Genomic DNA, 23768 nt, shown 5'->3' with positions numbered 1-23768 from the left:
AAAGGAATAAAGAGGAAGCAAGTCAAATTGTCATTATTTGCGGGTGACATGATACTCTATATAGAAGAACCCAAGAACTCCACCAAAAGTCTTCTAGACTTAATAACCAAATTCAGTAAAGTAGCTGGATACAAGATCACCCCAAAATCAATAGCTTTTCTGTACACAAACAACAAACTCACTGAGAGAAATGGGGCAAACAATTCCTTTCACAATAGCATCCAAAAAATTGAAATACTTAGGAATCAACCTAACAAAAGAAATCAAAGACCTCTACTCTGAAAATTATAGCACTGAAAAAACAGACTGAAGAGGATGTCAGAAAATGGAAAGACATCCCTTGCTTCTGGGTAGGCAGAGATTCCGATTTAATCAGCCTGGGGTGTGGCCTAATATTGAAAGCTCTCCAGGGGGTCTGGTGGGAAGCAGAGTTGAGAACCACAAAGTAAACCCTACATTGTGCAGATTCACAGACACTGGCACCTCCTACTGATAAGATGACTTCTCAGGGCGTGGGTCACTGATCCGAGGTCCTACCATAACCTCTTCAGAGCTGATCTTGCCCTCTCAGGGTATGTACAAGAGTGAGGGGGCACAGTAAGGCTTGCCTGGTGCCCCATAGGTGTCTAGAGTTTCATGATGGGCTTCAGTGGAGGCCGCCCGCCCACACTCCTGAGGGCTCCAGAAGCTGACAAGATAGCACTGCTGCTTCCAAAAGGAGGTGGGAGGCCTGCAGCTGCTTCCCAGTCTGCGTGGTAGAGGCTCTGCTTGTCCCACTAAAAAGTTCCTGCCAGTGTGATACCAGCAGGGCCAGAAGGAGGGGACACTTGCTCAGCCAGGACTTCACCAGAGCAGCATCATGAGACGTTTCTGTTCAAAGGTTAACCTCAGTTGTCTTATAAAAGTCATGCCTCATCTTTTAAGCAGCACCTCTGTCCACTGGTGAGTGGGATTAAGGTCACAGCTTCAGCTGTCCCTGGAACTGCACAGGTGACTTAAGGAACAGAGTGCTTTTGTGCTCACTGACCCCTCTACTCCACTTAATGTTCTCTGGATAAACTGTGACCTCTGTCCCTATGGAACTTGAGTACAGTGCCCCAAACATGCAAGTCAACAAGAAACTCAGCTTCATAGTTAACCAGGCCCAAGATGGAGGTGCTCTGTAGGCACCTTTTTTTTTTTTTTTTTTGGTACTGGGGATCGAACTTGGGCCCTTGTGCTTGTGAGGCAGGCACCAGAACCACTGAGCTAAATCCCTGGCCCTGTAGGCACCTTTGAACATTCACACCACTTGCTCCAGGTAAGACTGAGCCTACCTGCTGGCTCTGTGAGGGGGAGAGGGAAGAGGCACCTGGGTGCTCAGAGACCAGAAGTGAGTAAAACTGGAAAAGAAATCAGGAGTCTTCCAAGTGTGGTAGTGCATGCCTGTAATCCCAGCTCCTGGGAGGCTGATGCAGTAGAATCACCACCAGTTCCAGGCCAGGCTGGGCTGTACAGCAAGACCCTGGCTCAACCACCAGCACCCCCGTCAGAATTCGTCATTGCACCCCCACTTCCTCACTCTGCTCCCAGCACTCAGCAAGTCAGCCTTCACCTCTGAATATATATAGTAGTATATGTGAGGCTTCTTTATGGTCCAGCCACATTCAGCTATCTAATCTCTGACAAAGGGGCCAAAAACACATTGGAGGAAAGAGCTTAAATGATGCTGGGAAAACTCATTCACATGCAGAAGATTGAATTTAGACCAATATCTCCCACTAACTGTTAAAACAAGCAATCTGCTAGAAGATAAAATAGGTAGAGCTCTTGCAGACCTAAGCATAGGCATGGGCTTTCTGAACAGAACCCCAATTATACAAGAAGTAGCACCAACAGTCAGCAAGTGGAATCATCAAAATAAAAGGCTGGACTGGGAATTTAGCTCAGTGACAACCATCCAAGCCTAGTCCTGTCTTTGCTTGAGATGGTGGATGTGGAAGGCAGTCAGACCTGTGATCTCTGCTGAACAGAGGCAGTGGGATGAGGCATCAAGCAGACCCCTAGACTTAGTGCTAGCACTCTCGGACCCACTTGCCTCTGAAAGCCACACATTCTGACCCTGACATCTCACCATGGAGAGCAGGACCCCATTCCCAGGCTGAGCTGAAACTTCCCAGGGTTGTCTGTCCAGTCTGTTCTTACTCCACAACTTTCTCATGGTTGTCTCTCATCCAGTCATTGTTGGAAGGTAATTGCTATGGCTTGTATCTAGATGTCCCCCCAAAGCCTCATGCGGTCATGGTGGGGCTTTTCAGAGATGGCTGGATTGCTTCTCAGCCAAGTGCAGAGACCTAGAGTGACAGTGGGATTGATTCATGGTACACAATGCTAGGATTATTGGTAAGTGCTACCTGACCTAAGACCAGGTAGTCTGAATAAGATATAAGGGACAGAAAGAGGCTTCTCTCTTGCTTGTTTTTGTTTTCTTCTGCCTGTCATGAACTGTCTCTCCTCTGTGATTTCCCTGTCATGCCTCCCTGCCTGGCAACCAGCCAACGATGAACTGAAACTTCTTCAAACTGTGAGCTAAATAAATCTTCCCTCCTTTAACTTTGGCAGTCAGGTATTTTGTCTCATCAACGAGAAAAAGTAACTAAGTAATAATATTGAAAACCCTGTGGTGAATGAAGTTCCTTTGTAGTTGTTCTGTAGCTCAGTCTTAAGGAATCAACTCCTTCCCAGAATGGCTCCTAAGAACTGCTTGTTCATATTCCTTGTCTATTTTTCTGTTGGAATGTGTCTGTCGCTGTTATTAGTTTTAAGGAATTGCTATTTGTCTTTAGTCATCTGCTTTAACTACTTTTCTCTTGAACTGTTAAATGAGTTAGATAACACATGTGAGGAGTTTAGCAGACCCTGCACTGTGATAAAACCTTGAATATGGAGATCAGCTCTAACTAGTGGCACACATCTGTAATCCAAGCTCCTTGGGAAGCTGAGACAGCAGCATCACTTGAGCCCAGGAATTCTAGACCAGTTTAGGCAAAATAGAAAGTCCCTGGCTAAAATAAATAAACAAACAAACTAGCTCACCAACATGAAAAAGAGATCAGTTCTTGGCTGCCCCAGCAGTGATCATGCTTAGACTTTAGTTAGGGCCACTGGGACATTTTCTGAATTACATAGATTGATTGAAAGAGCAAATTATCCATTGTAAGGGACTAATAATATTATGCATGTGACAGTATATCTAGATGTACTGGAGAGACTGAGGCAAAAACGGAAAATTACCAGAAGTCAAGGCCAAAATGAAACCAGCCCTGCCCCCTTCTGTGGTTTCTGCTGAGCTCAGTTACTGATACGGATGTCCACGTGTACCCAGAGCATGCCAGGTGTGGGGCCAGCCCAAGCCCTTCACAAGTGCTGATTCATCTGGTCCTCATCACAACGCGGTGAGGGGTTACAGTTATTCTCCACAGCTTGCAGCTGCTGGCCAAGGAGAGTCAACAAGCACATAGTGGAACAAGGCGGTGAAGCCCAGCAGCTGGCCTGGGCTCTTCACTCCCTGTGCCTCTTCCTTCCCTTGGACAGAGGAAGGAACTGTCATATCAGGGGCTGCACTGTGGGGAGTACAGCAGGGGTGAGGGCAGCAAATGCCCCCAGGTCAACAGCGTCTCTTCTAGGGTATGTCTCTAGGAAATACAGTCAGGACTCCCCGTAGGGTGCAGAGGTGTCTATACTTGGCCTAGTTTGGGGAGCTGGCAGCTCACAAGAGGTGAAACGAACAAATAAATGATCACCTTAAGGAAGTAGTCGCCCCAAGCCATGGCCTCAATCACAGAAAAAGTCAATTTTGAAGAGTTTGAGAAAATTACCAGTCTTTGGGGTTTAACCACTCAGGGACCTCTGTGGGCTGTGCCAGGTACAAAGGATTTCTGTGATACTGTGTAATTGATTTCCCACAACCCCACAGCACTCATCCTGTTGGCCCATTTCACTGTTAAAGAAACAGATCAAGAGGAGGCAAAAGCAACACCCTAGGGTCAACTGACATCTAGTGCTCCTCTTAGAATTGCACTTCTGCCCAGCGACCTCCCAGCATTGTCAGGTAGTAACAGACAAGTGACAACTTGTAGGTTCTGTTACAGTAGCTCATATTTCCTCTGAAAATAGGGGCCTGAGGAGCAAGTCCCGAGTTGGTGAGGAGAAAAAAAAGGGAAGGTCTGTAGAAATGTGGCATGTCAGTCCATAGAACGGTGGGGGCTCATGGGAGGTGGCAGGCAGAAGATTGAAAAGAGAAACGTAACACCTTGACCAGCCAAGGCCAAGCACTGCCTTCTGCCCACTACTTTTTGGCCTGTTCCAACCCTGCAATTTAGGGCCTGGTAGGCACATTGGGGCAGGCCCGCTGGGTCTGGTGCCCTCTACAGACCAGACTTTTACTCAGCATCCTGCCGCTGAAGGACCACCTGACTGAGGAAGAACTACCCTGGCTCCCTCATGCTCTGGCCCTACTGTATCTTCTCCCTAACAGGTGCCGGTCCCCAGCCAACACCTTGGCTGGCTCTGTGAGATGTGCCCCTCACAGCGAGCATCACGACAGGGTCATCTTGGGGCAGCTGTACATTAGAAGGGCTTGAGACCCATTGAGTCGGGGTAGAGGATCAGACAGGCCTTGCAGGTGAGACAACACGTGAGTGGGTATGGGGATGTGTGAGCTTGTCCAGGCCAGTGTGTCCTGTTTTCCTGAAGTGAGGGGTGGAGCAGAGTCAGGGAGGTGAGAGCAGAAGTAGGTGGTTAGGGCTAGACTGGGCAGAGAAGAGAGCAGCTCAAGAGAAGAACAAGGACTTCCTGTGGTGGCTGCACAAGGGGTCCTGCCTCCTCACAATGAGCAACATCTCTCACAGTTTGTGCTGGAAGAGGAAGCTCAGGACCCAGGGCCCAGTACTCATGCTGGGGCCTGGCCTCCCGTGAGTTTCTGAGAATGAAGAAAGACCAGGGAAAGCCTGTGAAGGTTTCCCAGGTCCCACCCAGGCCCTCCCAGGAGATGACCTCCTCCCACCCCCTACACCCGGGGAAGTACTGGCCTCTTCACTTCCCTAAAGTCCCACTAACAGCCAAGGAGAATTTGTGTCCCCAGAAGCTGTTCCTTGTCCTGCCCAGACACATGAGCTTGGGAGGGCGTTCAGCCTCCCCAGTCAGAGGTGGCCAGGTCTCTCCGCACTTAAAGCCTCTCTACCTTTGATAAACCTGGTCCTGTGAGAAGCATCCCAGTGGCTCACTCTGTGTGAGGCCCTTACTTCCTAACAAAGTTGTTCAATGAGCTTTGTCACCTTTATTTTCTGTCCGTCATTTCTTTTCTATGGGCTCTCAGAAGAGGTTACCAGGGCTGCGCAGACCACAAGGGAATGACAGTAAAGGCAACTTTGTGGAGTGTCCACAGTCCCTCCTCTGCCCCTCTTATAAACAAGGCCAATTTGATCCAGGTTGCAGTATTCCCAGCCGTGATCATCCTAGGCCAATCAAAACAACCCCAGCCACTTTGTTCTTGACCCACTGAACCTTGGCCAATGATGCATAAGTAGCTTCCAGAAAAAAAAAAAAAAATTGTTTTTTTCATTTAAAAAAAGGAGGGCTGTCTTCCTTCCCTTCCTGCTGTCCACACATATCCTGTGACTGCGTTCAATTAGGCAGTCGTCTTGCTACCACCAGAGAAACCCAAGCCCAGCAGAGGAAAGATGGAGGGTCCAGGCCTGGATCAGCCTATTGTGCCTCTAAGTAATAGAAAACCCAAATGACCTGGCTTGAAGATAAAGACATGAAATTATATCACATACCAAGTACCTAGAGATAGACATTCCGAGGTTGGGTCAGCAATTCATGGAAACAAAATTATGAGCTACATATTCTTTAATTTAGCCCTGGGTGGAAAAGTTTAATCCAAGTTCAAGGTTGCGAGCCTGAATTCATAGTTAATGAAGAACCTTAACTGAATAAGAATGTTGATATAGGTGCTTTAGGAAGAGAAGCCCTGAACCAGGCCATTGTTGGATTAAAAATAGCAAATATTTGCATACTTCCTACCACACAATGTCAGTTAAAACTGTCTTTTCTCAAATGTTCAACATCTCTGACCATTAGGAGAAATGCAAATTAAAACAACCCTAAGATTCCATCTTACTCTGGAAAGAATGGCAATCATTAGGAAATGAAATAATAAATGCTGGCATGGCTGTGGTAAAAAAGGAGCACTCCTGCACTGTTGTTAAGAATGTAAACTAGTATAACCATCGTGGAAATCAGTTTGGAGGTTTCTTAACTGAAATTAGAAATTCCATATGATCCAGCCATTCTCCTTGCTAGGTATCTTCCCCCAAGAATTTAAGTCATCATACTACAGGGATACTTGCATACTAACATTTATAGCAGCACAATTCATAATAACTAAATCCTGAAAGCAGCCTGTATACCCTTCATCAGACGATTGCATAAAGAAAAGTAACAGAATACTACAGGCTATAAAGAATGACAAATTTGAGTCATTTGGAGGAAAATGCAGCTGGAAAATACAATATTGAGTGAAATAAATGAGACACACAAGTTTAAGTACAGTATGGTATCTCTCATCTGAGTGAGGCATAGTACAAACAAAATGGTATAGGGTGGATAGATAGAAAGGGACAAGGGGATGAATGTCTAGCAATAGGGAAGTGATCTAAGGGCACTAGGATGAAGGGTGAGGAGGAGAAGGGGAAATAAGTAGAATAAAGGTATACCATGTACAGGATATAATCCCGATTAATGTTAGACACTATATACTATATCATGAGCTGAGACAATATCAAGTATGAAAAACTACCGGGGAAGGGAGGAGGGGCAGGGAAGAGGAAAGGGTGAAAAAACAGGCTGTGATATGTACATGTAAGCAAGCATTCCCAAGCTGATTGTAAACTGCACGAATTGCAAACATGTACTGATAAAATTGAAAAAAAAACACAACCCTACCTTTTTTCTGAACCATTCTTAGCAGTAGGATTTGTAACCCATATGTTAGTAAAGATGCAAAGTGAAGTGATAAAGATGTCTTTAAAATACAACAGTGGTACAAACACGATAGGAGTCTGTGTCTTGCTTATGAAATTAGAAGGTGGATAAGCACGAGGTGGTTGGAGGGCAAGTTCTTCCTATCTTGTGCCAGCATCTCTCAGGGGCTCCTCAGCCACAGCATCAAAACTACTCACTCGCCAGTCTACAAAATTGAAGAGAGGTGGAAGGCGAGCAGTTGAGGGATAATAATGTGGTCTGGAGGGTCATGCATCACCTCTGCTCACATCTCATTGGCTCAGGCTTAGTCACATGGTCACATCTTGCTGTGAAGTTGGCTGAAATGAAATCTTTAGTTGGATGGTCATGAGCCCAGCTAAATCTCAGGACTAAATCTGTGAAGACAGAAAAAACCGAGGGTTAAGGATTTAGCTCAGTGGTTCTGTGTCTGCCTTGCAAGTACAAGGTCCTGAGTTCGATTCCCCGTACCAACAAAAGACAGAAAAAACAGAGATCAGGTGGTAGTTTGTGGTACCCTCATATATGTGTGCCTCTTCTTTCTTTTCCAATGCACTTCTTTATCTGTTACCTCCCATAACTTCACAAGTTCAGTGTGTACCAAAATTTCGTGGAATGACTATAATTCATTTTGCAAGCCTGAAGCAAAATATCTCTTGGATTTCCTCCATCAGTTTCTTGAATATTTGCATGGCTATGTCAGAAGAGGTCTGGCTTCTCTTGTTTGAGGTTTTCCATTGCTGTTTCTCCACCCTATCTATTATGACTTGTAGCTAGGTATCCCCCAAAACCTTATGTGCGCGTAGTGGGGCTCTGGGAGGTGACTGGATCATGGATGTGTGATAGTGGATTACAAGTGTAATGTCTGGATTAGTCAGCTATTGGTTTAGGATGGCTCTGGGTGTGGATAGTGGGAAGGCCCGCCCTGGGTGTGGATGGCACTACTGATAGGCTTGTAGTTTAAATGAAATAAAAGAAGAAAGGCTTACTTCTGGCTATTTCCTGACTACTACACTGTGAACTGTTTGCCCTCTGCCTTGCCACCCTGCCTTGGAGCCAGATAACTATGGACTGAAACCTCTACAAACTGTGGACTAAAATAAACCTTTCCTCTTTTAACTTATGGATGTTGGATATTTTGTCCCCAAAATGAGAAAGTTCCTAAGACACCATCCCCACTCTCCAAGAACCCCTAGGAGTCTGACTAGATCCAAAAGGTTCAGTTTTGTTTTTAACCTCTTGGTCTAGAGAAGAGGTTGGAGTTTCAGATTTTTTTTTTCTTGTTTCTTCTGTTGTTACCATTGGTTAAAAAGTAATTCTACACCCGGAGATTTAGCTCAGTAGTTCCACGACCTGCCTTGCAAGCACAAGGACCCAAGTTCAATCCCCAGTACCAAAAAAAAAAAAAGTAATTCTGTCCTGGGCCAGGGATTTAGCTCAGTGGCACTGTGCCTGCCTTGCAGAAACAAGGTCCTGAGATTGATCCCCGGTACAAAAAATAATAATAATAATAATTCTGTTCACAACAATGCAGCTTTATATCTACTACAGTGATGCCTTTGTTGGCCTGAGCCCCCAGGAAAGCCCCTGGCATCTCCTATGCTGGACCTCTGGAGAGGGTGCTGTGCCCAGCAGACCAGGGCTTTGTGAGACTCCAGCACATGCTCTGCCAGAAGCAGCCTTCCCTCACGCCTCTGAGCCCAGCTGTCCTCATTCTCCTGAATGAGGTCCTAAGTGGGGCCTCTCCCAGCCCGTGAGAAAGGTGCTAGTAACATTGATATTCAGAAGGGAAGCAAATGAGTCTTAATCCTTCCTTCCCAGCACCTTCTGGGTCTCAGTTAGCTACCTCGACATTTGGAGCGTCCTTCAAGGCACCGACCTTGTCTGGCTGCCCATGCTTCTACTGTACATTGGCCCTTTGACAGCAAGCAAGGGCCTCTCTTCTTGAATTTGCACGATGCAGAGTGGCCAAAGTGGCTCATGGGGTGTGGACAACCAAGATATTTAAAGTGACTTTCAATAGAGGCAGAGTTAGAAGTGTTATCAGTAGTCTTTCTGTCTAATTAGACTTATACCCCTCTCCCCCATCATGTACAGAAAGGAAGAAGAGGCTGAGAGGTGTGAATTGGTGGAGGTCACAGAACCAGCCATCAGCCAACAGACCTGGAAAAGGCGGAAAAAGCTAGGAATGCTGGTGCCTGAGCCTGTGAATTTGGGAGTGAAAAATACAGAGAAGTCAATTCTAAAATATCTCCAGCTCACAACCTTTATGACGTTGACTTTTAGGCATCTGTGTCTTAACGAAGAAAGAGGGCCCCAATCGCTGTGGGAGCATATTTTCACATATGATCACGTTTTCCCAGGAAAATGAAGTTTCTTATTAAAGTAACTCCATTGGTGCGTATACATTATTTTCCCTTCTATCAGAATTCTGACCTTCTTAGTTTTGGCTATCTCATCTCTAATATTGATCTCAAATCTATAGCTTCTAGCTCTTTATCCACATCCCCTGGTGTCCAGTGGGTGGTAGTGAGGCAGATAGAAAAAGCTGACTTCCCCCTCCATCTTCCTATCTTGGCCACAGTCCCCACAGCAGGGGACAGCAACTCAAAGTCACCAGTCAGTTGCTGGAGAGAATAGAATGAATGGGCTATTCATAAAGATGTGGGCAAGATGAAAGGAAACCATCGAGAGACAGGGCAGCAGCTCTAGGGTAGTGACAATAGAGAGCTGTTACCACTGGAAGGCTGAGAGGGAACAGGGGAGGAAGTGGTGACAAGAATCCCGAGGCAGCTCTGGCTGGGGCGGGGGTGCACATGAGAAGTGGCTGTGGCCTCCAATGGGGGAACCAGGCACTCTGCCTCCAACCCACCTCCCTCGGACAGAGCCGGATCAGCCAGGGCCCCTGCTGGCTCTCCTCCTGCCCTCCAGTTTCCTGCTGGTACCTACTGTGGGCCGAGCTCAACCACAATCCTGAAGGTGAGGGAGCTGCAGGGACAGGGTTCCTACCTGATTAGTCCCCAGGGACAGGGCAAGGTGGAGAAGAAAGGAGAATGAGTGCATTTGAAGGAGTGAACTACATGGATTACAAAGCAAAGCCGCACAGCAGAACCAGCTCTTTTTTCCTGAGCCCTCACTCTGGACCTGACACTGGGGACTCAGGAGAAGCAAACACCCAGAAGGAGTGGAGATGAGCAAAATGAGAGGACTGTGTGTCCCTCTCCTCCTAGTTCCCATTCTCCGAGAAGCATGCGTATGGCCTGTCTTTATGAAAATACAATGATAAAAAACAGTCTCTCTTTTGCATAGGAGCTTGAGGAAGTTTCTGTTTGTTTCACCCAAAGAGCTTTGAGTATGCTTCATTTGAACCAAAAGAGCCTTGGGCCCACGGAATTCCCTTACCCCATACACCAACCCAGAAATTAAGCATCCCTTCTCCCATTTGAAAGAGGAGGCCACTCGGGGTCCTCACAAGAGCAGGTACCCTTTGTCGAGGGAGTTGGCACTCACATGAATCTGCCTGACTCCGATGCTGTAGGATGTTCTAGGGCTCCACAAGCTGGCCATGCTGGCCAAAAACAACTTCTAAGACCAAAAGGGAACTCCACTCTCAACCCAAGGCTCCAGTGGGGAAACCAGCCCCTCCACCAGCTAAAACAAAATGGCATTCTGCTGAGCTGCTGGCAGGAACCGCTACCTAGAACCTAAATGTTGGTCAGCGGACAAGAAAGATACTGACCTTGGACTTGTAAAACTGCATTCAGGCTTTTTCAAGTACTCCTGAGAAAGCAGTACATTTGACAGTGCTATAAATCCTGTGCTAAAGACCAAGGTCAGGGCTGGCTGTGTCTGGGCTCCCCACACAGTCACTGCTCCCAGCCCCGTGGGAGGTTGAGCTGTGGGAGCCAGGAGGGCCCTGGTCACCTCCCATCCCCCTCAGGAGCCTGCGTGCACTCCCTGGGCCCCTCAAGCCCACACCCTGCCCACTTCTCCACCTCAGAGCAGGAAGGTAAGATGAGGTAACGTCTCCGGAACCCACAGTGGCAGGAACATGAAAAGAATCTCAGAAATGCTGTGTTTAATTTAAAGCAGGCCTAGCCCGCCTTCACCAGGCTGCAATTTCACTCAGAATAACCAGTTTGTTTTTCTTGGACATTCCAGGAACCAACTGGCCACCCCTGTTAAGACCAAACAGGAAGGTTAGGGGGCCACTTGCTGGGGGCCAACACAGACACTTGTCTCATTCTCCTTCAGTCCTGAGCTGGGGCGACTGTTTGGGGTTGAGGTCAGGTGGCTGTGAGGGGTCACCTGAAGGCCCTTCTTTTGCCTCATGCACCCAACTTGGTCCCCAGAGTCCTAGGGGTGAAGGGTGGTTATGGACAACAAAGGCAGCACGGTCTGTCATCTCTCAACATCATGTGCTCTTGATGTACTGTGCTCAGCACTTTCTGTTCAGTATCTTGTCAAATCCTTCCAACCACCCAATGAGGTGAGCAGATTTTTATTACTCTTTTTCTACAGAGGGTGAAACGGAGGTGAAGGGAGGTTATGTAACTTGTCCTGCTCTCCTTGGCTGCCCTCCCTCCCCTCCTGTATCCACCCTCCCTAAGCCCACTCAGCTTCAGGAGAAGAAAGGAGGCCCTTCAAGACTGGGGGCCTTCTTGGCCATTTTCCTACTGTGAAGTGAAGAGTTTTGGGGACTAAAAGTGGCTGCTGGTGAGAGAGAGGGCTGCAGTCTCAGCCCTTCCTTCTGGTTGCTGACAGCACCCCATCCTTGGGTTAGGTTGGGCTGAGGGTTCCCAAGCTTGGTGGGTTTTGCTGATTCCAAGACTCTACTGGCATCCTAGGGTTCCTGAGCTCTGGGTCCGGGCTTGGCTCTGATCTTGGGCAAGTGCCTTCCCCTGGCCCCAGCTTCTCCTTTGCAAAATGGCAAGTGGGGCAGGAGTGGGAGTGCGATAACAAGGCCCCAGTGTCTCAGGCCTCTTCTGACCGTGAAAGTCTCTGGTTTTATTCTGTGTCAAGATTTAAGCTGTTCAACCTTGGCCCAGGGAGATGTAGGGGAGCGAGTGGGGCTCAGGCATGGGGGTCACTTCTGGGGAAGTTTCCAGGACTTGGGAGAGGAAAAAAGAATGGGTGGAGCCTGCAGCCAGAGCCAGCACTAGGTGGCCCAGATGGCTTTACTACAGCACCATTGCCTAGTGTCTGGCCTTCCACAGTGTGTGGCCAGCTCAGGGCACAAGGCCATCCCAGCCAGGCAGCAGAGCTCCCACTTTTCATCCTCTCAAGGGACTGCTATGGACTGGGTGCTGTTGGGATCTCTCTCTGCCCGTGCCCCTCCACATTCCGAGCTCTAGGCAACTAAGAAATGAGCTCTTAAGTATGCTGGTACACACCAGTAATCCCAGCACTCTGGGAGGCTGAGACAGGAGGATCACAAGTTTGAGTTCAGCCTGGGCAACTTAGTGAGACCAAGGCTCAAAATAAAAAATAAAATCGGGTTGGTGATACAGCTTAGTGCAAAGGCCCTGCTTTTGATTTCGTAGGGACACAGAGGGAGCACAGGGGGACAGGATCCAGCGTGGCAGATCCTGTCACAGATGAGACCTTTTACCTCCCCAGCCTGGGTCAGCAAGACTTGCATCAGGCCATGGAAACTGCTGGCAAGGAGGGTTCTCAGGGATGGGCTGGCTCAGGGGACAATGGGCTTAGTGTGGGAGACTGAGCTCCCAGGAGAGGTTTCCATGGCACCCAGAAGATGACTTGGCCACAGTGTCAATGGGCACATTGTGTGGGAGTCCTTGAGTCCCTGCCTCTCCGCTGGTGTGGGGAGGGTGGGTGTGAGGAAGCTGATCTCACTGTCCCCACAAATGCCCCCTCTTGCACTGTGCTATGGATGGCATGTGGGCCCTGGCAGCCTGCCCACCTCCTCTCCCAGCCTTCAGGAAAAGTGGGGCCAGGGCCCTCCCAGGATGGGCTATATGAGGCCACATTTGGGTATACAGTCTTGCGGGGCTGTTCCTGTGGAGAAGGCCGCAGATAGAGGATACATACCTTCGTGCAGTTCCCCAAAACCTAAGCCAGTGAATCAGCTCCTCCTCTACTGATTCATCTGTAGGAGGCACAGATTTGGTGCCAAGTTTTGAGAAACGGGAGAGGTTTTACAAGTTACCCATCCACAAGGACATGCTGCTCCCTTTTTTTCCATACCAAAGAAGCATGCAGCTAATCTAGTTTAACCCTTAACCCAAGGAAGTCAAGTACAAATGTTGTAATGGGTGTGCAAACTAAATGGTTTGGCTGTGACCTGGACTGGAGGAGAACTGGTCTCCAAGCTTGGGACCTGCAGGCGAGGGTCTGTGTCCTGAAGCCACAGGGCAGGAGGTGTGGGGTGCTGTGACATCAAGCTTATGATAGCGTCGTGCAATTGTCTCAGATTGGTTAATCGTGGCAGCAGAGGTTAAGCTGCATCCCCAGTAAAGTCCTTGTAACAGTCTGATGAGTACAAGTGGGTGACTTGTGCCATGGTAGGTGAAGTGGGGCGGGGAGACGGGGTGAGGGATAATGGAAGTAGGGGCTGTGAAGCGAGGGGACGGAGTGGGGGGGACACTCGGGGTAGAGGGACCTTAGCAAATGCACAGACTGTGGGGGAAGGAAGGGAGGGCCCGTGTAGGAGTCCTGAGGAATCCACCCACAGCTGGCTGGAAAGTGTGCAGCCTCGGGCCATGAAAACAGAAGTCCTCACAAACCCTGATTTGCAGCGTGTGCTGGTTTTCATGGGCTGAGTAGGCCCACTATGGTTACCAATGTGAAGGTGCTGCATGGGGTGGGGCGCCTGACCACTCTGCCTACCCAGAATCCCTTTTGCAGTGGGAAGGGTATGAAAGCAGTGATTCTAACCAAACAACACTTTGTCATTCAGGAGCCTGTGTGGGATTTGCTTCGTGGTGTTCGGGCTGTGTGACCTTGACTAAGTCACTTAAGCTCTCTGAACTCCAGTTCTTTCTCTGTAATATGAAGGAACATATGTAATAGGCTTAGTGCAGCACCTAGCGTGGGCTCTGCCATCTGTCAAAGTGAGTTCCTAGTAGCGCTGGAGTCTTTACTCCCCTAAGAGATATCATAAAGCAAGTAACTTTTTGTCCTGGGAATCTTAGGGACTCTACATAAGGGTCATTGGGACTTTTTTGTTTTTCTAGTCAGTGACTGACACGAGACCTGGCAGAACAAGAAAACCTTAAGCCAGTAGCTTTGCATCTCTCTGATCTTCCCCAAGATTTTGTGAAGGGGTGTTGGCTGTGGCCCATTTAACAGATGAAGAGACTGAGGCTCAGAGAGGTTGACTTCTCCTCAATTTATCTCAACTTATCTTTTGCCTTTGTAGACCCTGAGTGCTGGGTAACCCATTCTCCAGAACAAACATGCAGAGCATTGGAAGTCAGGGCAGGTGGCGGTGGGCAGGCGCTGCTACCCTCATTTGCCGCAGAAGATGCAGGACTTGGTGCGGTCAGAGAGGGAAGATGTGAGAGCCATGCCTAGATTATCAGGCTCCCTGGGCTGGTTTGGTCCTGCAAGAAGCAGTCCCTGAGATAAAGATGAGTGAACAGGAAGTTTTTTGTGTCACGCTACAGAGTCAGTGCCTATGGGTGACAGGGGAAAGAGACAGGAGTGGACAGTGGTAGAAACTGGGCTTCCACACAGACTAAAAGAAGGTCTCAGCCATCCCTCAAGGGCCCTGAGTTGGGACAAGTGGGCTGAGACTTTGCACCCCCATATCAGCCAGTCACTGTCCTTGAGCTGCCCTGGGTGAGGGGCTGAATCACCGCTGGGAGAGAGATCTCATCAGTCCTGGAAGAGGGTTCAAGTGGGACTGGTGTCTCCACCTAATGCAGCTTCCTCTGAGCCTTAGGGGACAACACTCCTGAGAGGGACAATGCAACTAGCCTGATTTGCTTTTCTGGGCCAGGCTACTTAGGTCAAAGGCCAGAGGCCAACCCATGAATGGCTGTGTATGGGCAAATTCTAGAAGATTCTCAAAGCTAAGGATTTTGTTTTGGTTTGGTTTGTTGTTTTTTGTTTTTTTGGTACTGGGGATCAAACTCAGGTCCTTGTGCTTGCGAGGCAGGCGGCGGCATCACTGAACTAAAACCCTGGCCCAATGTTTTTGTTTTTTTAGTGAGCATGTGTTACTTTTTCACTAGGGGAGAAAATTACACCTCAATGGTAAAAATTATGAGTACTTTGAAATTGGCATTCGTCCACTTCCATGTCTGTATGTTGTGGTGGAAGAAGGTGAGAAATGATACTCTGGTGATATCGAAGAAGACTGTGGGACAGAAACCCTAGGTGCCTGACCGTGGGAGAATGTGTCATTGCTAACACCTGAGGGAGTGGGGAGTACTCACAGGTACTGTGTGGAGCAAAAGAAGCCAGGCGCACTAGAGTGGAGCCTGCACAAGTCCATTTCTATGAAGTTCAGTAAAGGGCAACACCAACCCGAGAAAGGGATCTGAATGGCTGTGACCTTGCAGGGGGGAATGTTTCCCTGGTGGAGAGCAGAGGGGTCTACTGGGGTGATGGTAATGTTCTACAAGTTGGTCTGGGTGCTAACCTGGGGGTGTACAGTTAGTTGTACGAAGTCATTCATTGACACACAAGATGTATGAGCTTTGGGCCGGGGATTTAGCTCAGTGGTTCTGCCAAGCACAAGGACCCAAGTTTGATCCCCAGTACAAAAAAAAAAAAAAAGGGGTATGCACTTTATTATGCATGTGAGACTTTAATATTTTTAAACTTCATTTTTCAACTGAAGTTATTTGCATTTTAATGGGAATCTAAGCCAGTAAGGCATTGGCTCTCATGGCAGTGTTTGACTCACTTTTATGAGTTTTTCTAAAATGCCAAGGGGAGCCATGAAGAAATCCTTCAAGTTTTAGAGTTTCCTTTTGGTTGGCTCTCAAAATTCCATCTGCCTCTGAGTCCCCTAGTTCCCAGACCCACTAATATCCTGTCCTATGTTTTGGGGACTATTTTTAGAGATCATTCAAGAAGAACTTCCTCTCGACTCAGCATGATGCCTACTTCCTGTCTGCAGAAGGAGATTCTGCAGGGTTCCTTGAGCTGTGCTGATCCCAGAGGCTGATAGTCTTAATGACCCTCACATCAAACACACCCACTACAGACTCTTAGGAACATGCACATGCATACACAGACACATGCCCACTCATCCATGTCTACAGGGCTGAGATTCCAGGACACCCAAGGGTACCATAATCCATGGCTATTCTATCCCTCAGATAAAATGCATGTCATTTGCATATAACCTATGCACATCATCTTGTATACTTTAAATGATCTCTAGATGACTTAAAATATCTATTACAATGGAAAAGCTATGTAAATAGTCGTTATACCCTACTGCTTGGGGAATGATAAAGTCTGTACCTGTTCCGTAAAGATGCAAATTTTTTTCCTAACATTTTCAATGTACACTTGGTTGAATCTGCAGGTGTGAACACTACAGGTATGGAGGGCTGACTGTGTATGTGCGCGTATTTTGTATTTCAGAATTTTTTAAATGATTTTAACAATTAAAACATAAGATAAGAGCAACACTGTTATTTCTTGACAATCCCTATGAATGCCTTAAGAACTTTGTGAAGGAGGAAATGTCATTTTCAAATTATTTTTCAAATGTAACAAAAATTTTCATCATACTAAATGTTTCAGTTAACGAGGTTGACATTATGATCCACTTTCTAGGTACTTAATTAAAAATATATTCACTTTGGGCCAGGGATTTGGCTCATTGGTTCCGCTGGCGACCTCAAAAAGGCAAGGGCCTGAGTTCAATCTCTAGTACCAGAAAAGAAAAGAAAAGAAAAAAAAAAATATATATATATATAGATTCACTTTGATTATTCAGTTTTCTCTTTATATTTCAGGATAATTAATCTTCTTCCTCAGAACTCTTACTTTTCTTAGGATAGTGGCCAGTCTATAAAGAAGGGTTGGTTAAGAAGTCATCTCTGTGGCCAGGTGGACGGGCCATAATCTCTGGGAAGCAGAGCTGCAGCTGGGCTGTGCAGGACAGGTTGTGGGTTGGGGACAAGGAGGATAGATTGTGTCAGAAAAAAGGCCATTTCCTCAGGAAGTGGCATGCGTCATGCTCTTTCCCAGTTGTAGTGATTAGGAGAAAGTCTTTGAGTTCAGAAGATATTTGTAATCCCATAGCTCTATTGTCTGATTTAAAATTGAGTCTGATTGATCATCTTTTTTTTTTTTTTTGGTACCGGGGATTGAACTTGGGTCCTTGTGCTTGCAAGGCAGGCCACTGAACCACTAAGCTAAATCCCCGGCCCTCTGATTGATTATCTTGAAAAGTCTTCTCACAGGATAAATGTTTACGAGCTCACCTGAAGATGTTCTAGTTCGAATCATGTGAAAGGGGCAAATCTCATAGCACAGCAAGTAGTAATATATGGGATGTGATCAAAACTCCAGTGGGAAAAAAAGCAAACAACTCCAGTGAGTACTTAAATTTTTAGAAGGTATCACAGTAAGAGCTACATTGCCACTAATCCCCCTCAAAATATTCCCCCTCTCTTCCACTTATCCCACTGAAGCAGCTCTGGAGTTCTTTTTCATTAGTTTCTTCAGTTGTGTTGTCATGGCTACCTTGATATCCTGAGTTAATTCAAAATGTGTACCTTTCCTGGTCATTTTGACTTTGGGGAAGAGCCAAAAGTTACACAGCGCTTGATCCGGTGAATAAGATGGGTGAGAACACATCGTACTGTTTTTATGACCCTGCATTTCTGTTGGATAGCACTCAACAGCAGCATTCAATGTACTTTTGATCACACCTTGTAAAGACAGTCACAAAAGAAAACTTCTAGAACTGCTTCAGAAAGTCACAAGAGAAATGGTACAAGTGTGTTTAAAACAAGGGGGGAGTATTTTGAGGAGGATTAATGGCAATATGTCTTTTAATATATTTTTAAAATTTTAAACATTTACTGTATATTTTGTTCCCATCTCATATAGTATATATGAACACATACCACACACACACACACACACACACACACACGCTCACCTACGCACAGAAACACAGATAAAAACTTGGAAAAATCATCTGGAGACCCTGACCATATCGAGGAAACAGAACTATGAGGGAACCACACACACACACGCTCAGCTACGCACAGAAACACAGATGAAAACTTGGAAAAATCATCTGGAGACCCTGACCATATCGAGGAAACAGAACTATGAGGGAACCTTTGGCTTCTGCACTGAGTGTGTATATCCATTTCTTGATCTACATAATCAATCCTGAAATGGGTCAGCTCATTACGAATGCTTACCTTAAAAGTTCAAAATAAAATTTCTTATAAAAAATAAACACAGGTCATGTGTTCCAGTAGATTGAAATTCCATGCTAGAAATTTCCTTTTTTGTCATCTATTTAATATAGACCGTAAGCCATATAGACATATATTAGTGATTATTCAAGATGCAAGCAAAAAAATCATCTGGCAAAGATGAGTGAGGCTGCAAGTGTCTTTGCATTTGATCTCAGCCAAAAGACCGAGAAGCAAGTAGCTTTGGTTGGCTTACAACCACTAAATATGTGGTTCTTCTATTTTAGGAAATCTTACTTTCAAAATGTTTGTCAAACATGACATTTCAGTCTTTGACCTTTTTAAAATTCTGTGGCTTTGTTGTTTGATAAAGTGACAGTTGATTTAAAAGTGCAGCTGGATGCCACTCGTCTATAGGCTGACAACTTTTTGAAGACACATATTTAGCCACGTATTCATCCAGGGTTTCCCAAGAGTATCATCCTGATGGTTTGCAGTCACGCATCCCTACATGTCACAGACCCCCTGGGATATATGGTACAGAGCACGACCTCAGACCACCTGAAGGATGCAGCCTCCAGACTAACTGGAAGCCCTGACTAGCTGAGGGGACCCTGCACAGCATGTGAATTTGCTCTGCCTCCAGCCATGATTTTGAACTTCTGGGTCAAAGAATATGCCCCCAAAAGGTGGGCAGGCATTTCACTCCCAGTAGGCTTCTGTATATTTTAAAGGAATTAATTTCTTCCATATTTTTTCTAAACGTGTACAAAAATTAATCCTGAATAGACTAATCAAAAGCCATCCTACCTAATATGAGGAGCCATTCATAGCATCCCTGTTTTCTTTAGTTGCTTCATTCATTTATTTGTTCATTCTTCATTCAGCTTTGTATCACTTCTAACTGTGATGCTCCTAATCCCTGTTCTGGGGAGGTAGCAGAAGGCAGTGTGACTTGGGCCAAGGTTCCAAGCCACCAGCACATTCTTCATTATCCCATCAGATTCCTAAATACAAACTCAAAGATATAATCATTAAACATTTTAAGATGATGCACACAGAGCACCAAGGCCCAAATTTGGGTCCTGTTTTCCTGTGGTGTCTGTGTAAGTGTACTTTTCCCTTAGCATGAGGCTGGTTCTTTCTGAGTTATGATTATCAGTGCATGTTGTGAACACCAATCTTCTTCTCCACCATCAGTGTTGTCCTGAGGGCACCTCACCCCACTGCTGGTCCATGAGAAGTGTTTTGGTATTGCGGGCTGGGATTTTTAATATTTTAATAATTTAGTATTTATTTTAATTTGTATTAAAATATATGGATATAATAAATCTTTAATATTACACTGATACATAGACTCTCGGGAACGAATTTATTGAAGGGAACAATTGGTTATTCCAAGGAAAAAGCTACTAAATAAATAATGATAATGCATGTGGTGCTTAGGTACAGTACAATAAGAAGAGATGGTGCTCAAGAGTCTGGGAGGTACCACAATAAGCAGTGAGTTCTTTAAGGCTGTTGATGGTACAGGACAGCTGGATAGTTCCACGCTTGGTGGGCCACTTAATAGAAGCAAACCTCTTGCCCACCTGATCCAGGTACCCAACATATCCAAGCATGGAAGCGGTAATCCTTGGAGATCACCTGTCCACCATGGGTATGGTGACAGGCCCATGAGAAAGGGTGGTGGCTGTCTCACATGCCAGCCCAGCAGAGGGGAACCCAGTGGTCACAGATCTGTGCCACATTGTGGAGGACAGGGTGGCTGGGTGCCTGTGAGGGTCTACACTCACCATTAGCATCTGTCTAACAGCACATAACATTAAACAGAGAACAAAAACCACCAGGACAGGTCGAGAGAGAAAGCCAGAGTAAGGAAAAGCATTGCCATTGAGAATTTCAGAGACACCCTTTTCTTTCTTTTTGAACAAGGAGCCCCCATTTTCATTTTACACGGAGCCCCACGAGTCACATAGTGGATCTTGATCCAGTGTCGCTGGGCTGTCTGGGTATGGTTCCCAAGAGCCCTGGTGGATGCATCTCCTAGTGTTTGAGGATCCAGAGTTATGGAGGACATGGCCTCTGCCATGGGTCTTGGAATCAGTTGAGGTTAAGACCTGCAGGGGTGGGGCACATGTGCCTCAAGGAAAGGCACATGGCAGAGCCAGCCCAGGGTACAGCAAAGGCGTGGTATGGCTGCAGCACAGGTGGGGAACAGGAGCCCTGGGGAGGTACAGGAAAGGGAACTCAAATTGGGAAGGAGCAAGCTTGTCATGGTGTTTACACAAGTAAAAAGTAGCAGATTCCTTTATAAACTGTTAGAGGCCAGGGATTGAACTTTAGCAAGACGTAATTCTATGAGAAGGGTCTGTGATAAACAGGAAGGGTGTGGGGAGAATCCCAAGCAGAGGAGATGCCAGATGTGAGTTACCCAGGCCAAGAGAGAAGGCTCAGTTGCAGTCATCACCTCACCAACGTTTTGATCACACACCCTACTATATGTATCTATTTCCACATAAACACATAAACTTTTCTATTTAGGATGGATGCTTTAAGAAAAGCAGAAACAGAACTTTTGAAAAGATAATTTAAAAATGAGCAGAAAAGAGAAGTCCCGATATCCTCTTCTTGCCATTTTACAAAAGCATTAGAGACCCAGAGCCTGGCATTATGCCCAGAGGTCCCTGCCCATTTATATATCCTCAGTGATGGCCCCAGAACCATCTTCCCCGACTCTCAGGTAGTCAGAGGCTGGGCTCTACAGGTATGGGGAAAGCTGAGCCACTCAGATGTAGGTGGAGTGGGGGCAGTAAGTGCTAATGAGTTGAAGGTCAGGGAAGGATCTCAGAAGGGATGTAGGAGAGAATCCTCACAAAACCCACTTGGCAAAACTGGTCACCTGGAGATTACCAGGGGATGCTGAGAAGTCCAGTGACTTGTCCAGGGTCATACAGCCTGGCCAACTTTCAATGCCCATGTGGCCCCACTGCTGTCCCTCATCAACTGGGTCAGGCCTGCTTTTTCTCAAGGAATGAGTCGCTGATGTTGAGTGCCACTGTCAGAGCAGGGCTGGTTTTCTTTGCCGAGGAGTTACACTGGAAAAGACTTGGTGGGTGCCTGCCAAGGGTGTCCTCCAGTGAGCACTGACCTTCATGTGAGGGCTGGAAGTCCTCAGGCTGGATAACTTCAAGGCCCACTCTCAGCCCTCTTCCTAAGGTATCTCCAGTTGAGCCTCTGGTCTCAGTAATCTACTTACTAGCACCTTTTGTCCTGGGTTCCTTCTTTCTTTCCTTTGTCTCATTCTCTGCTACTGGTATATCTTCTCAAATTAAACTACTTGCACCCAAATTCTTGTCTGGAGTCAGGGCACCTTGTGGCAGGTGGTATGACGTTTGTGGCCTGCCTGTACTAGTCCCTGCTCCACCTGGTCCCTGGCTGACATCACCCATCAGTCACCACATTGTTTTCTAGAAGCCTAGAGTTCTCAGGTCACTGCTAACAATTGGTTGGAGTTGACCAGGGAGCTGAAACCTATTGCCAGGCACAGAGCCTAACTGGGATCCCTGCAGAGGGATAACCCCCCCTGGCTGCCAGCCCTCAGCTCAAAGGGAGCTGATCCCCAGGTGAGCCAAAGTGGGTGAGGTGAAAAGGGAAGAAGGGCCCTTTCACAGAATGCATGCTTAGCGACAAGTCTGTCAGCAGGACATAGGAGTACAAAATAACAGGTGCATTTAAAGGGTCTGAGAGCAGTCACCATGCCAAGGTCTTTGAAGGCATCACTGCTGATCTTCTTGGGCAATTGGCCACTGACTTGTCCAGTGCCTGCACTGGGCAGTGACAGCATCAGGTACAAATAGAGGACTGGGACACCAAAACCCAGATTCTTCCTCTTCCCAGTGCTGCCCTGCACACAATGCAGGGCCTTGTAGGTGAGCCCTGAACAGACCATGCCTGTTATTGTTCAGCATCTCACAGCCTGGAGTAGCCAAGGTGGTCTGACTGTTGTAGAACTGTATTCTTCTTAGTTAAGCATTAGGGCAACAGTATGGAGTTAGGAGCATTTGCTAGATTTTCCACACAAACACAATTGCAAACCAGAACAAAATCATTTGTCAGACTGTGTGTTCTGATTTCTTTTTAATTGACAGCAAATGGTTAACAAATTATATATGGTATACAACTGTAAAGCTTTATTATACACATACTTTTTTTTTTTAAGTACTGAGCCTAGAACCCAAGACCTAGCACAGGCTAGACAAGCACCCTACCATCAGAGCTATATCCCCATGTCCTATTTATTTATTTATTTTTGTTTTGGTTTGGTTTTTTGAGACAGGGTCTCACTGTGTAGTTGAGACTGACCTGGAACTCACTATGTAGCCCAGGCTGGCCTCACACTCTCAGTGATCCTCCTTCCTCAGCCCCCTGAGTGCTGGGATTACAGGAGTGCACCAACACCCCTGGCTTGCCATGTCCTTTTTATTTTATTTTGAGTCAAGGTGTTACTAAGTTGCACAGGCGAGGTTCAAATTTTCAATCCTCCCGCCTCATCAGGAGCTGGAATTGCAGGAATATATACTGTACATACATATTAAGAAATAGCTTGAACTAGTTAATATATCCATTAATTCACATAGTTTTCATTTTTGTGATGAGAACATTTAAAATCTACATTCCTGGCAATTTTAAAGTATACTACACATTTTCAACTAGAGTTACCATGCTGTACACAGTACCACTGAAAAATATGATGAATGCCACTGCCAAGTGACATCCAACAGCAAGGCTGGGACCTCTGATACAAGAAGTGGTGCATCAAACCTTAGTAACAGTGTGTGATGAGTTTCACCTCAAGCAGTGTAGTCAGTTGGGAGCTATGGGTTGGTGGTGTGTTTTAAATTGTGCCATAAATCATGGATTATGAACAATACATTAACAGAAAATGGGGGGGCGTGAACTTTTATCATTTTCATTGGAGTTGGGAGATCCTGCCACACTGAATTTTAACTTTTTAAGAAATGTTATCATGGGAGGTGAAACCTGGGTCCGCGGTTACTAATCCTGAGACTAAAGTGCAGAGTTCTCAATGGACTCATCCAGTTCTCCTTCTGCAAAAAAAAAAGGGGGGGGGTAATCAAGATCCAGGATCAAGGTGATAGTGTTTGAAAGAATTATGCAGGTGGATTCTGAATATTATATGGGCTTATTAAAGTATTTAAGAAACTATGTGAGTAGAAAATGTCCTGAGAAATGGGCGGTTTCATCCTCCATTATGACAATGCTCTATGCATCTTCATCCACCTTATTCACAGGATCTGGCCCTGTGTGACTTCTGGCTCTTCCTCAAAGTCAAAATGA

The 23768-nt window shown here is 46.4% G+C and overlaps 1 protein-coding gene across 1 annotated transcript in view; it reads left to right on the top strand.

The window, feature by feature from the left end:
• The window catches only part of Polr1a (RNA polymerase I subunit A), a 95925-nt gene extending 86333 nt beyond the window's left edge, over window positions 1–9592 (top strand). Inside the window, exon 35 of the transcript XR_780520.3 lies at window positions 9142–9592. The gene's annotated coding sequence lies outside the window, so the exon portion shown is untranslated. The remainder of the gene's footprint in view (window positions 1–9141) is intronic.
• The last annotated feature ends 14176 nt before the right edge of the window (window positions 9593–23768 follow it).

This window comes from Fukomys damarensis, unplaced genomic scaffold (genome assembly GCF_012274545.1).
Source record: "Fukomys damarensis isolate Sample0158 unplaced genomic scaffold, DMR_v1.0_HiC HiC_scaffold_2, whole genome shotgun sequence".
Taxonomy (NCBI): Eukaryota; Metazoa; Chordata; class Mammalia; order Rodentia; family Bathyergidae; genus Fukomys; species Fukomys damarensis.
The sequence above is the reverse complement of the archived record's forward strand: the minus strand, read 5'-3'. Positions and strand labels throughout refer to the sequence as shown.